The sequence below is a fragment of the Rhamphochromis longiceps genome, linkage group LG1 (genome assembly GCF_057381845.1).
Source record: "Rhamphochromis longiceps isolate RC_006_pf linkage group LG1, R_longiceps_female_GT1.1, whole genome shotgun sequence".
NCBI classification, from domain to species: Eukaryota; Metazoa; Chordata; class Actinopteri; order Cichliformes; family Cichlidae; genus Rhamphochromis; species Rhamphochromis longiceps.
This window is the reverse complement of record NC_140557.1, coordinates 27,930,913-27,944,137: the sequence shown is the minus strand read 5'-3', so window position 1 is coordinate 27,944,137 and position 13,225 is coordinate 27,930,913.

The following is a 13,225-nucleotide window of genomic DNA, read 5'->3' as shown; positions in this document are numbered from 1 at the left end:
TAAGAAGTACATTCATCATTGGATGCACATGTGGTGTTTTATAACCACATTCTTTTACCTAATGAAATCATGTTAACCCAAATGTTACCAAATTACCTCAAATCTGGTGTGATCCTGGGGAATCAAAACACACTTATCTTTATATATATATATATATATATATATATATATATATATATATATATATATATATATATATATATATATATATATATATATATATATATATATTAGTTAATTTCCATGACATGAAATAAAATATATATATTCATATTAAATATCTCAAAAATGAAGTGAAATAACATTTCCAAGGTGGGCGGAAACAGTAAACCAGAGCACATTGTGCTGTTTTGGACATGTCCTGCTGCATGAGCTGTTACTCATGGGTCTGGTCAGGAGAGCAGCTACTGTGTGCGCGACTGCGGACTGTAATAATTCCTGCCTCAGGTTCAAGGAACAAGTTATGCCAGAGGACTGAAGAATTAAACAGCAAGCAGATGTTTTTTGGGAAACAGAGGAAGAAAAACAGCAAAAGCCAAAAGCACAGTGAGTGCAACTGAGTCACCAATCTCCCCTGTTTGAAAAAAGCCTCTGAATTCTTTCCACATGTGCAACAGCGCCAAAGCGTGGAGACTTGAAACACCAGAGAGTTTCAAGCGGCGAGCCTTAAAGTGTTACTTAACATCAACTTCCATATTCACTGCTGTGCAACAGGTTTCCTGAATGTGCACTCATGCATTTTCGGGAGGATGATCCTGGTGTAAAAGAACGCATAAATATTTGAAAGAGAGAAACATTTACTCCATAGAGTGGTGCATTTTGGGTATGACTTAATTTCTTGGGTTGTTATATCTCTGTCAGATTTATGAGCTGTCTCTGTCAAAGCCCCTGGAAGGCTGCCTGGCTTATATCATCTCTTCTTTGCTCACTGTCTCTGTTTTCCATACATAAGATCTATTTTGCAGCAAAGATTTATCCCTCACACTGGTTGTTTTCATAACAATTTCTTTGTTCCCAGAATGATTTGTATTTGAAAGCTCAGTTTGATACCTCATAATCTCTGAAAGCTGGAACTGCTGCAACTGTTTTCTAAAGTATGATTGGTTTAATTTAGTGTCTGTCATCTTTTTCCACTGATATCAAAACAACACTTTCTTACACAAAGGAATACAGTTGAAAGCAAGACGGAGGGATGTGGAACATCTTCATTGCATTATATCCTAACAAACCTGTAGTTATCAAAAAAGCCCACAGATTTAGATCACCTAAACAAGTATGTACGCCTTGATGTATGCACTGCACAATATTGTAAAATATAAAATGTTGAGCTTTCCTAAACAGTGTTTGCAGTTTTTTCACTTGTATTTTTATTCCCAAGAGTTTGTGAGAAGACGTGGGAATTTGTTTCTCTTTCATGGTAGAAAATTGTTCACTATCTGCCCCAAGTCATTGTTGGAGTGATATGTTTCATCCTTATAGCCACATTTACCGAAAGTTGATCAATATTGGAATTACTGGAATACTTTTTAGCTTTACTCAAGTTAAGCCAGCATTCGTTAAAATATGTTCAACACTATTCGTTAATGTTCGTTGGTCTTAGAAGATGGTTACATTGTAGTTGAAAAGGGAAAGACATGGTCAGCAACAATACTCAGGTAGGCTGTGGTGTTTAAACAATGCTCAGCTGGTACTAACGGGCCAAAAGTGCACCAAGAAGATATCTCCCACACCATTAAACCACCAGCCTGAACTGTTGATACAGAGCAGGATAAATCTGTATTTCATGTCGTTTATGCCATTGTGGACTTGCTTTCCTGATCTTAGCTGACATAAGTATCACCTGGTGTGGTCTTCTGCTGCTAAAGCCCATTTGCTTCAAGGTTCAATGCGCCACGCATTCTAAGATGCTCTTCTGCATTAGTTTAAAGGAGTCGCTATTTTTGAGTTACTGTTGCCTTCCTTTTAGCTTTAAGCAGTCTGGCCATTTTCCCCTGATCTCTGGCATCAACAAGCCATTTTCACCCAGAGAAATGCCACTTGGTGGATATTTTCTCTTTTTCAGACCATTCTCTCTAAACCCTAGAGATAGTTGCACAACAGTCCCAACAAATCACCAGTTTCTGAAATACTCAGAGCAGTCCATCTGGCGCAAAAATCTATTTCAAAGTCACTTGAACCACCTTTTTCCCCTATTCTAATGCTCAGTTTGAATTTCACCAGGTTGTCGTGACCATGTCTGCATGTCTAAATGCATTGAGTTACTGCATTAATTGAAGGGGGCAGTGATTGTTAAAGGTCCACAGTGCAGAGTTGGTCAAATCTGTCCTGAAGGTTTATGACAAATATATACAAAATCCAAAGGGTAGAAACAACAGCTTGTGAACTATTTGTTGCTAAGCTTATCAGTTAATTGCTCTGTAGCCTTAGGTTAAGTAGACAAAGCTGGTGTTAATTTCATTATTAATTTCCTCATCTAATTATTTTCTGGTGAACTACTCAAACTAAAAGGTATAAAATGTGAAATTAAGTGTTTTGTGTGGAGTTTCCTCCTCCAAATCTGGAAGGCAAATTTGTTTTAAGGTGTGCCAATCGGTAACATATGTACAGCCTTCTAGTTTGTAATGCGGGGTTCTCCATCCTGGCTTCACCAAACTGTGTACAGCCAGTTTGGAGAAAGAGAGCCAAACGGCCACAGCTGGATGGAAAAACTGGAGAGATGAAATACATAGGGGTGTGTGTGAAATGATAGAGAAAGATGGAAACGAAAATGGAAAGTGTTTGGAAAGAGAAAGCTGGAGGGTAATATGTCTGGCTTATAGACTGGAAGAGTGAAGGAGGAGATGAGCAGCAACCATGACTGACTGACTGACTGTCACACCCACTTATGGCTGTTCTTCCACTGTTTGCCTTCAGCTCTCTGCCTGGAATAGAAATGCAATGAAAATCTGAACATGAAGAAGGCGCCGCTCTTCTAGAGGAATATAAGAAACATAGAAAACAAAGTTGTTATGCAGAAGTTCATGCTGCAGACAGTCAGTGGATGAAGACAGTTGAGCAACATAATCTAAGGTTGTCAGCATTCTCAATGATCCTCGTCATTGCTCACGTCTGAATCAGTCAGAATTTTCTGCACAGGATGCGAAGAGCTGCTGCACTGCTGGGAACAAATGTTAGAGGTCGGTGAGGAGGGATGGTGGTTGTGAATGCAAACTGTGACGAAGCACTTACCAAAGATTCCACAACACACTGCTACAAAGCAAAGTTACTGTGGAAACCAGATTGGGTTGGGTCATTTAAAGAGTGACAGTGAGGGTTGGATTTGACATGTGAGGGGTACTAATAACTTCGCTTCATTGCCTGAATTATATGTTGAGTCACACAAGAAAGTCACACGCCCGTGAAATGAGCTAACTTCATGGTCAGGAGTCCAGAGGAGCAAAGAGACCAGGCAAAATGTTGGACACATCACAAAAAGCAACTGAGTTTATAAGCAAATGACAACTTAAATGCAATTTTGTCAGCCTTCTGGATGCTACAATGGCTTTTTTTTCTAATGCTTTCTCATTCTTACTTTTTCAACTTCAAGGCTGAAAAATGCCAACATGCCAGAATCTGTCCGAAAAAGTTGACTTTTGGGGGATTTCTTTACCTGGCTGTTAGGGCTTGCATCAAGACATGCCACAATCTAGTTTCTCAAGTGGTTACTGGAGACTCACTCCTAAAGTGAGTCACCCCCATAGACTCTTATGTGAAGATTTTCAGCTTTACACCAAAAAAAATTCAATTATAAAAACATGTATAGGTAGCTATAACTGATAGCTGTTTACTGTGTTTCACCTAAGCTGGTGGAAAACAAGGAACTTGGCCACTTAGCTTTGTTGGTAGTTAGTTAGCAAGTATGCTAACATTAATGCTAAAGTATTTGCTAACTTAGCAAGGTGCATTTATCATTTGTCATTCATTCATTTTTGTCACTAAGTTAGCAAGCACGCTAGCATAAATGACAAATATCAACCAATAACAACCTATAATGCTAATAACACTCTGCTTAAAGGGGGCAAAAAAGAATCAGACTATTGTGCTCAAAGGCGCTAAAAGTGAGGGAAGCTCTTGACAGCTTTGACAAAGAAGGTCTAAGAAGTGGACCCAATCTGTCAACCCAATTTGGGCTTTGACAGTCAGGAAAAATTCGATGGATTAATGAATTTTAAAATACTGGAACCTGCATAACAGATGCCATTTAAATGTAAGCAGTTTGTATTTGGTGATGAATGTTTAGGGTCTGTTTCAATCTAAGAGCAGCGTTCTGCTACTCTCACTAAAATATTAACTATCACCTCCCCTTCTCCAGACAGCTGTGTTTCCTCAGGCCAGACACCGTTTATACAACAATTCCAACTTAATCCTATCTGTACCGCCATTTGCAGGGCAGCAGTCTTTCCTGATAGCTCTCTTTCGAGCGTGGAAACCTTTTCTGTGTTTTTTACACTATGACATCAGATGTAAATAAGGACACCGTTAACAGGGCAGCAAATGTCTGTTTCCATTTCGGCAGTGAGTTGGTGTCTTTGTGTGAGAGAGTAAGAGACAAACTGGGCCTGATCAAGAGGACCTGTGGTCTTCTTTAACCTGTGTCCTCATGCACGCCATCCACAGCCAGGCCAATGTGAATCACTCCACGTAGAAAGGAGAAGCTGACTTCCTTTGGGGTTAATTTGCCCAGACTGTGCCCGTTATTTTAATAAGGCTGATGGGAAAAGTCTGCATCTTGTTTACCCACTGGAGTGAAAAAATAGCCACTTTGTTAGGGTTGCAAGAATGAGCTTCACAGACAGGCACAGAATTTGTGACCCATGCGAAAGTGTCTGTCCCTTTTCCTGTTGTCACACCAGCTAATAGTGATTAATTTGTTCATCACATTAATGAACTCGTGATTCTGCCGCCACTGAAAAGGTGATGATCTTCACATGGACAGGGCACATTTCCAAAAGACTTGCAGGAAGCCCTAAAGGCAGCGAGGTAGAGAGTCACTCAAGCCTGACCAGTTACTCACACTGTTTGGTGTGTGTCTGCAATGTGCGTTTGTGTGCGCACCGCTTGCCGCAGCTTGCTTGCTTCGTCATCTCTCATGGAGAAGGAGGTCCTCAGAAGATGCTGGAGGAAGCAGACAAAGAAGTGCTTTGAGTGGTCAGGACTTTTACTGACCTCCTGGAAAAGTGTCTGAACAGACCAAGAAAGATTCAGATGTGCTGCTGAGACAGAAAAAAAAACACACACAAACACGCAGGCAAACACAAGGATGGCATTGTTGCTAATGAGTAAATATAGTTATTCCATTCTGCAATAAAAGCTCATTTTGCTCAAATGCTGATTGTTTTACTTTTAAAACCTTTAGATTTCCACTATTTTCTGTTTCACAATGTGTTTTACTAGTCATAGGGTTTTATTTTCTAAATCGGAGTAGGCCAGTGGTGCATACATAACATTCAGCACCTTAGAGTGATCCAGGTTTCCTGTCTGCATCCTGAAGCTTTCCACATCCACCACGTAAAGCCTTTTCCCAGTGTGAGCCCCACAGGGCAGCCAAAGGAAGGTTTGCAGTACCTTCATAAGTTAAAAACAAAGTATTTCAATCTTATCAGATCTCTTTCCTCTGTGTGTTTTCTCATTGTCTGCTCTCTGCCTATGTTCATTTTAATGCATAAAGATGACTATTCCCTCAACTTTGTGTGCAATAAATACCCAACATCAAGGATTTTTTTTCAGCTGTACCATGATGATGCAAACACACTTTCCAATCCTGTTAGGGGAAATGTCATTAACTGTGTTCCTTTTCTTAAGCATCACCATTAGTCACTCTCCTGTCTAGACAGCGGGGACATGCCAGCTCACCTGGGGCCGTATGGCGAAGCAGGACTACCTGCTTTATCCCAGGTGAAGTCAGCCTACGTAGGAAAATGTACGACATACATCATGATATAACATGCAGCACTGTGGCTCATAACATTATCAGCTCACAGAAACAAGTACAACCAGTGGAAGGTATGTCTGTTTGGCGTTTGCATGCTCTCACCTTGTCTGTTCTGGTATCCATCAAAACCATGACAGGTAAATTGGCCTGTTAAGTGCCCCTGACCAAGGCATACGCTCAGTGCTGGAGCTGTTCTCCATGACTGCCCACTGCTCCAAAAACTTGGCTTACAAGTCTGGTTAAAAGTTTACATACACTCGCCATGGGCATGAATGTCATGGTAATTTTGGGCTTTTGATAAATTCTTTGAACTGTTCTTTTTTCCAAGTGGAGTGATTGTACATTTACTTTCATGACCTTAAAAATAAGAATCGAGTGAACAAGTTAATTTAGGGGGGATCCACACAGGATCAAAACTATACATACAGGCTCAAATATAATAATATTTGGTTAAATGCCCTTTAGGAAGTTGCAACTCAATCAAACACTTTGGTAGCCATCAACAAGCTTCTGGCAAAATTTATAAATTCAGAAATGGTAGAGTTCATTCAAGTTAGTTGGTTGGCTTTGCAACATAGTCTACAAATTTTCAATAGGTCTGAGGTCAAGAACATAATTCCAAAGGCCTAATGTTAGCCTGCCTTTTCCATTTCAAAAAGCACGAGTTTTTATGTGTGCTTGGGATCATTGTCCTGTTAGAAAACCCAACTGTGTCCAAGTTTTAACCGTCTCATGCTGATTTGGCATGAAGTTGAAAACTTGTCTTTTGTTTCTTTTTTTTTTTTGCCTGTCCCATTTGGTTCTTTAGCCGTCAGAATTGTTGTCTGAAGACCAACAAGGATACCCAATGGATTTATTTTGCCATTGGCAAAATAAATCCATTGGGTATTGGTCCATAAATCCATGGACCAATACGGCAGTGGCATTGCCGTATTGGTCCATGGATTTACAAGCAAAAAAAACCCAAAGCAACATACTAAACACAACACCATCGCATTAATCTAGCTAAGTGTAAACAGCAGTAAATACTAAATATTCAATGTTGTTGTGCAGCACGCAGGAAAGTTGAAAAATTTTTCAAGGTATGCCTTCTTCATTATACCATCCAGTTTGTGCAAGGACCAGTACTACTGGCAGCAAGACAGTCCCAGAGCATGAGGCTTCCACCGCCATCTTTGACCATGTATGGTGATTTTAAGATTGAAAAGCCTCGCCTTTACTCTTCCAGACAAACCCCTTGTTATTGTGGGCAACTGCAAATTTCAGTCAATTTCAAATGTGTCAATCAAAGTTTGTGTCTTTTTCCAGACCTTGGCCAAGTGGTGACACATCAGAATACCTTGTACTTTTGGCAAATAAAAACTACCAGGTATCCTTGGCCTTGTCAAGTTAAAAGATACTGTAGAACCTTCAGCAGCACTTGTTAAAAGACTGAAACTAGTGCATATATATTTGAGCCTCTATGTCTACTCCTTACCCTAGATTAGAGAAAATTCTAAATAAATTCACATTTCTGCACCCAAGGATCAAAAACTGGACTAGTTTGAAGTAATCTTACTTTTCTGACTCTTTACTACTCTCCCAGAGGATGTTATACAACCTCCCTGATCCACCCAAGCACTTTCTTCTATGCTTCAAGTGCTTTCTATGTAGTATTCACACTCCAATGAATGCATCAGAGAGTTAGTATCCCAAGGATATTTGGCACACAGTCTGGGGCAGCCAGGGATCGAACCACCAACCCTTCTGATCAGCAGCTGACCTGCTCTACCTCCTGAGCTACAGCCATGTCTCACATTGTGCAGACACACAGTGTTTGCATTCTGTTTTGACACCACTACTTGAAATAATTCACTGGCTTCCATATCTGCAGTGCCAGCGTGGGCTGCTTGATTCAGAGATGTTAAAGAGAGGTGAGAGCAGAAAGGGTGTGGATGAGCAGTCTGCTGTAGTTGGTGAGTGAAGCTTGGATCACAGTTCACACCCACACAGTGATTTTACCAGTGGCTAACAGTGGGGATATAATGGCATCTCTTCAGCTTTGGTAGGGTCATGAGGATGTTAGGACTGTAAACTGTGACCTCTCATGCAAAGAGAATCACAATCCTATTTCTAAACCAGAAAGTCAATATTAAAGGAGTAAGCAAACTCGGATTTGGTCAGTTCTACATTTCTATTGCATTTATTTCCACCACTTTTGAACGTCTTTCTTCTACAGTATTTGGATATGGCATCTAGGGTAGTGTTAAACTAGAAGAATTATGGCTGTGAGCTATGGTTTAGGTGAGCTTGGTTAATGTTAGTGCATTATGCACAGAGAAAGTTTGTGATTAAGGGAAATTAGAAGGTGCCTTCGAAGATAGAGGCTTATCCACCATCCCAGCCTCCACCCTTCTGCTTTTTAATTGGATTCTTAAAGGAATTATGTATTTAATATTTAATTGTTTATCAACACAAGGAACAGTGTTAAACACCAACTACAAATTGCCCCTGTTACCTTTTTTTAGTCTGAATTGCTTTCAGTAATTAGAGTAGAAACTGGAATCATTTGAGGGGAAAACTTTCCACAAAGAACTACTAAAGCAGACGGCAAGATTGTTCACATTTCCCTGAAGTGGTTCAAGTCCCATTTATAGAGCAGAAAGTAATTTGTCCCATGTTTTGTCTAACTTACACATTCAAAAGGAATATGACGTAAAGCAATCTCCCAGGCTTTTATTCTTGTAATTTCGTTACGTCAAATAGTTCAAAGAACACTCTGAAATCTCATGTTCTTAATGTGTGATTTATCATGAATGCAACAATAAGGTTCTAAGAGGACTATACCTTATCACTATCAAGATAATGATAAGGTATCAGGTGATGAACACATAATTTCTTTCCATAATAGCTTAATGGGATGTTGGAGGTGGAAGGAAATGTGTTATTTATTTATTGATTGATTTGTTATGATATTGTTGATTTGTTAGGATTAAATGTCCTGCCAGCGATTCACCTGATGTTATAAGCTTTCATCACAAAAAAGCAACATTATGAAAGCTGGTAGATACTTAAGATTTCACCAAGTGCATCTTGGTCTGCTGTACGTTTCACGTTTGCTTTGTGGGGCAGTCATGCTGCATGTAAGTTTATTATAAACTTGTTTTTGAGTCAGGGATTTCTTTGCAGTTTCAAATTATTTGTATTGTGATTTCAACTTACTGTTACTTATAATTATGCATGTAATTTTTGGAAATGTGCTTTTGTGAATACTTTTAAGAAATTATCGGTCCATATTTTAAGAAGAGGGTAAGTTTGTTTGAAGATGTTGGTACTAACAACACTATTAACAATATTTGCTGAGCGGGCTTAAGACCACCATTTCATCCATTTCGTACATTTGTGTGGCAACTACATTCCCGGGGAAACAGTAATGATAACTGTAGTGATTTAGTGATCCGAAAGTTGATTCTGAGTTTATATTTGGAAGTATTAAATCAAAGAAAACTGGATTTACTGGATTCGCTTCGGAAGAACTGGGCATGATTTATTGACATAAAAAATTCATCAGTTTAAAAAATTAAACTGATGATCCATCACATCAGAACAGAATCCCAGCGGTGACAGGAATTAGGACAACACCCTCAAAGTATAGGCGCTAGTGGTGGTGAAGATGAAGAAAGAGACCTGGATGGCGCTCTGAGTGACCAGGGTGAAGCGGAGAGGAGGTGGGTTCAACAAATGAGAGCCTGAAAGGGAAAATGACAGAAGAGCAGAGAGATTTAAAGTATACAGAGTGGAGGCTGATTGGCTGAAACAAGGGGGGAAAGAAAATTATAGTCAAAGTGATGTAAACAATCTCACAAGCTTCTTTTTTTCAGCCACATAAGTTGCCCCTTTCTGACATTTAAATCCATCTATCCATTTTCTTCATCTTATCCTATTATGGGTTGTGGGGGAGCTGAAGCCTATCCCTGCTGTCGTAAGGTGCAACCTGGACAGGCTGCCAGTCTGCCACAGAGCTAACACAGAGAGACAGAAAATCATTCATGCTCACATTCAAAATTTGGAGTCACCAGTTAACCTAACATGCATGTCTTTGGACTGTGTGAGGAAGGAAGGAGGAACCCACGCAGACACATGCCAGGAAAAGTGTTCGACCTAAATGGTCCTTCAGACCATCAATGGTTCAAATAGCGCTAAAGCAAACAGAAAGTGATGACGCAGTAGCAGCAGCATCATCAGGGAATAATTTAATGTGGGCGAGATATCATTCCACCTTTTCGTGTTTTATCCCTCCTTGTTTTGTTTTTTTTGTTGTTGTTGTTTTTTTGCCAATTTCACCATCCCCCACTCTCCTCTTCCCTTCTTCACTTACCTTTTTTGGTCTCAGTCTGAGTATTCCTCTCCATTTGGCTTCACTGACTGCACCGCTCCTCTGACCATTTGCCGTAGTGCTGTTGTCTGAAGGAAATCCCAGAATGTTTTACTGTCTGTGGCACAGAGACCCAAACTCTTTAACCACAACACACTGAGCTCACAGAATGTTTTGTACTTGAATGTGACTATTAGTTGGTTTACCGGAGCACATTTTCTGATGTCCTAAATAGACAAATAAACCAAATTTACTGTAATAATAAACTTTCATTTGGGTAACGATAAGCTGCAGCAGGTTTGCTATGACTCACGTGTATGGCAATGCAGCATGGCAAAATCATAGCCAAGCTGCGGGAGAATGACTCACAGTCTGTGGACGGGCACATTGACGGTCCTGATTACATTATTTCCCAGCAGAATAATTTTTTGCATGGAGAAAACATTAAGAATGAAATGAAAAGAGTTTCCTAAAGCTTTCCCTGTTTGACACAGCACTACACTTCACCACAGCAGAGTGGAGTTACAAGCCCTTTAAAAAGCCTCACTCTCTTGGAAAGGAAATTCTTTCATAATGAAACTATAACAAGCAACAACACAATGAATCAAACGAACAAACGAATAGAGGCCTTCCTAACAACATCTGAACCCTGCCTCACATCCACCCTCCCTTACTTTGCAATTATTTTTCAGACACAATACAAACTCACAGTCTGTCCCACTGCACAGCTTTGAAGGCTATTAAACAGATGAAGATAGGAGCTCGGAAAAAGCGTGACATCATCTCACCGTGTATGCGCATGCATTCGTTTGTTTGCACCGGTTTGATGTCTCTCTCCCTTTCTTACTTCCTATAATTACAGCTCTTGTACCTCCTGAAGACAAGCAGCAGATGTTAACATCATCTGACCATGAGTCATGTTATTTATTTCAAGGTGAAAAGTTGGAACATCTTGACTTTCTCACACATTAGACTGGTGTGAAGCATGGATCCAGGTAATAAGTCATATATAAGTGATCAGCACATGCTCCAACATGTAAAAGAAACTTTTGTCCTTGTGTTTATATCGACACAGTTATTCAGGCTGAACTACATTTGACCTAAACACTGCTGAAGTTGCAAATGGAAAACTACATCTTTGCTGCATGCATATATATATATATGCATGCAGCATATATATATATATATATATATATATGTATGTATATATAGTCAAATGCAATTAATTCACAGGTCAGGTGTTGCAATGATCTTAAAAGCACCATGAATAATTCAAGATCCCACCAAATTCATCCCAAGGTTAATGTTGAAATTCATGATCATACAGTTAGAGAAAACAGACAATTATAGCTTGCTAAGGTTGCCTGGAGAAAAAGGAACATTATAGCACCATGTTCCTTTTAGGTTTGCAAAGCTGAATCTGAAAAAACGAAAGGACATCTGAAAAAATGGCATATGAGACCAAAGGGGAGATGTTCATCTATAATCCACAGCAGCAAAAAAACACCACCAACAACAAATGTCATGTCAGCTCACACCTAGCACCGTTTGTTTCGCAGCCATGGGACCTGGACACCTGTCAGTCATTCTGTTGATCATGAATTCCTCTGTATACCAAAATATACTTGACTCAAATGTGAGGACGTCTGTCTGACAGCTAAACTTGGCTGAAACTGAGTCATGCAACATGGCAACGATCCCAAACATTAAGATGTTGATGTTTGATGGATGAATAAAAGTAAGTTCCAAAAAAAGAAAAGAAGAACCAGGTACTACTCAACTTTAGGGTGTACTTAGTTTTTCACACACTGCTTCTGTGTTTTGGTTTAGTTTTTGTGAAATAAATAATACGGTGTACATGGTCATATATGTCATGTGTTGTGGCTTTATTGTGTCCTCACACATACAACCTCAAAACTGGCAGAGATCATTGTTTCTTTTTGCCATGACTGTAAAAGATGGACATAACCTTTGGGTCTGAAAAATGAAGCCAGAGCAGCAGTAAACATGTGCCTGGTCATCTCAGAAAGGAGTTTATAGTTTTAATAGCTAGTTTCAGGCTAGAAGTCCATTTTTCAAAGCTATTTTAGTGGACAAACAGAAAACTAGAAGATAAAGCAGGGTGTGGTTTAGTGAGTAGCATTCACGGTCTCATCATTAGCTTTCCCATTCTCTTCTGTTCATAAACTAAAGCAGTGGTGGGAGAACTGGTTTTCTCGACAGGAGCATGATTAAATCTGACCCTGAATGCAACTGGGAGAGAGTGATGTAGGTTATGTGGAGTTTAAATTTTGAATCTCAGCTGTACTTCTGGGAAAACTCAAGAGGTTGTTTCTGAAAGAGACAAGAGGTGTTGATATTTTCTAACTACTGTTTTTTTAATCCTCTTCATCCAAACGACTCTATCAAAATATTCAGAAAGCATACAAATGTATTACCCAGCATATCACATGCCACAGCATCATTATCTGGCAGAAATATTAGGCTTAATAAATCCATGCACTGACATTTTAGATCCACTTGATCTGTGTAACAGAAAACTTCCCACCAGTGTCTCCAGACTTCCCCGAAACGACCATAAGCTGTTAGGAATTCCAGCTATATAATAAAAACTACAATATTTCATGCATCTAACTCAGAAGGACTTTTCTTTATTTGGCTGTACTTCCACTGATATCTTAAAAGAGAAACTTGTGTGCGTGTGTGTGTGCAGGAATATGCGGGAATATGTCACAAGTTCATTGTTGACTTAAATAACACCAGCCCAGACGGTGAGTCCCTGAAGGCTAGACCAATGAAAAACAGCACCTCTGTTTTGTGGTTCTGTTCGGCAGACCCTCTTCTCTGTGCAAACGCAGCTGGTCCGACTGCACATACAAAACCCACGCACACCCACTCAC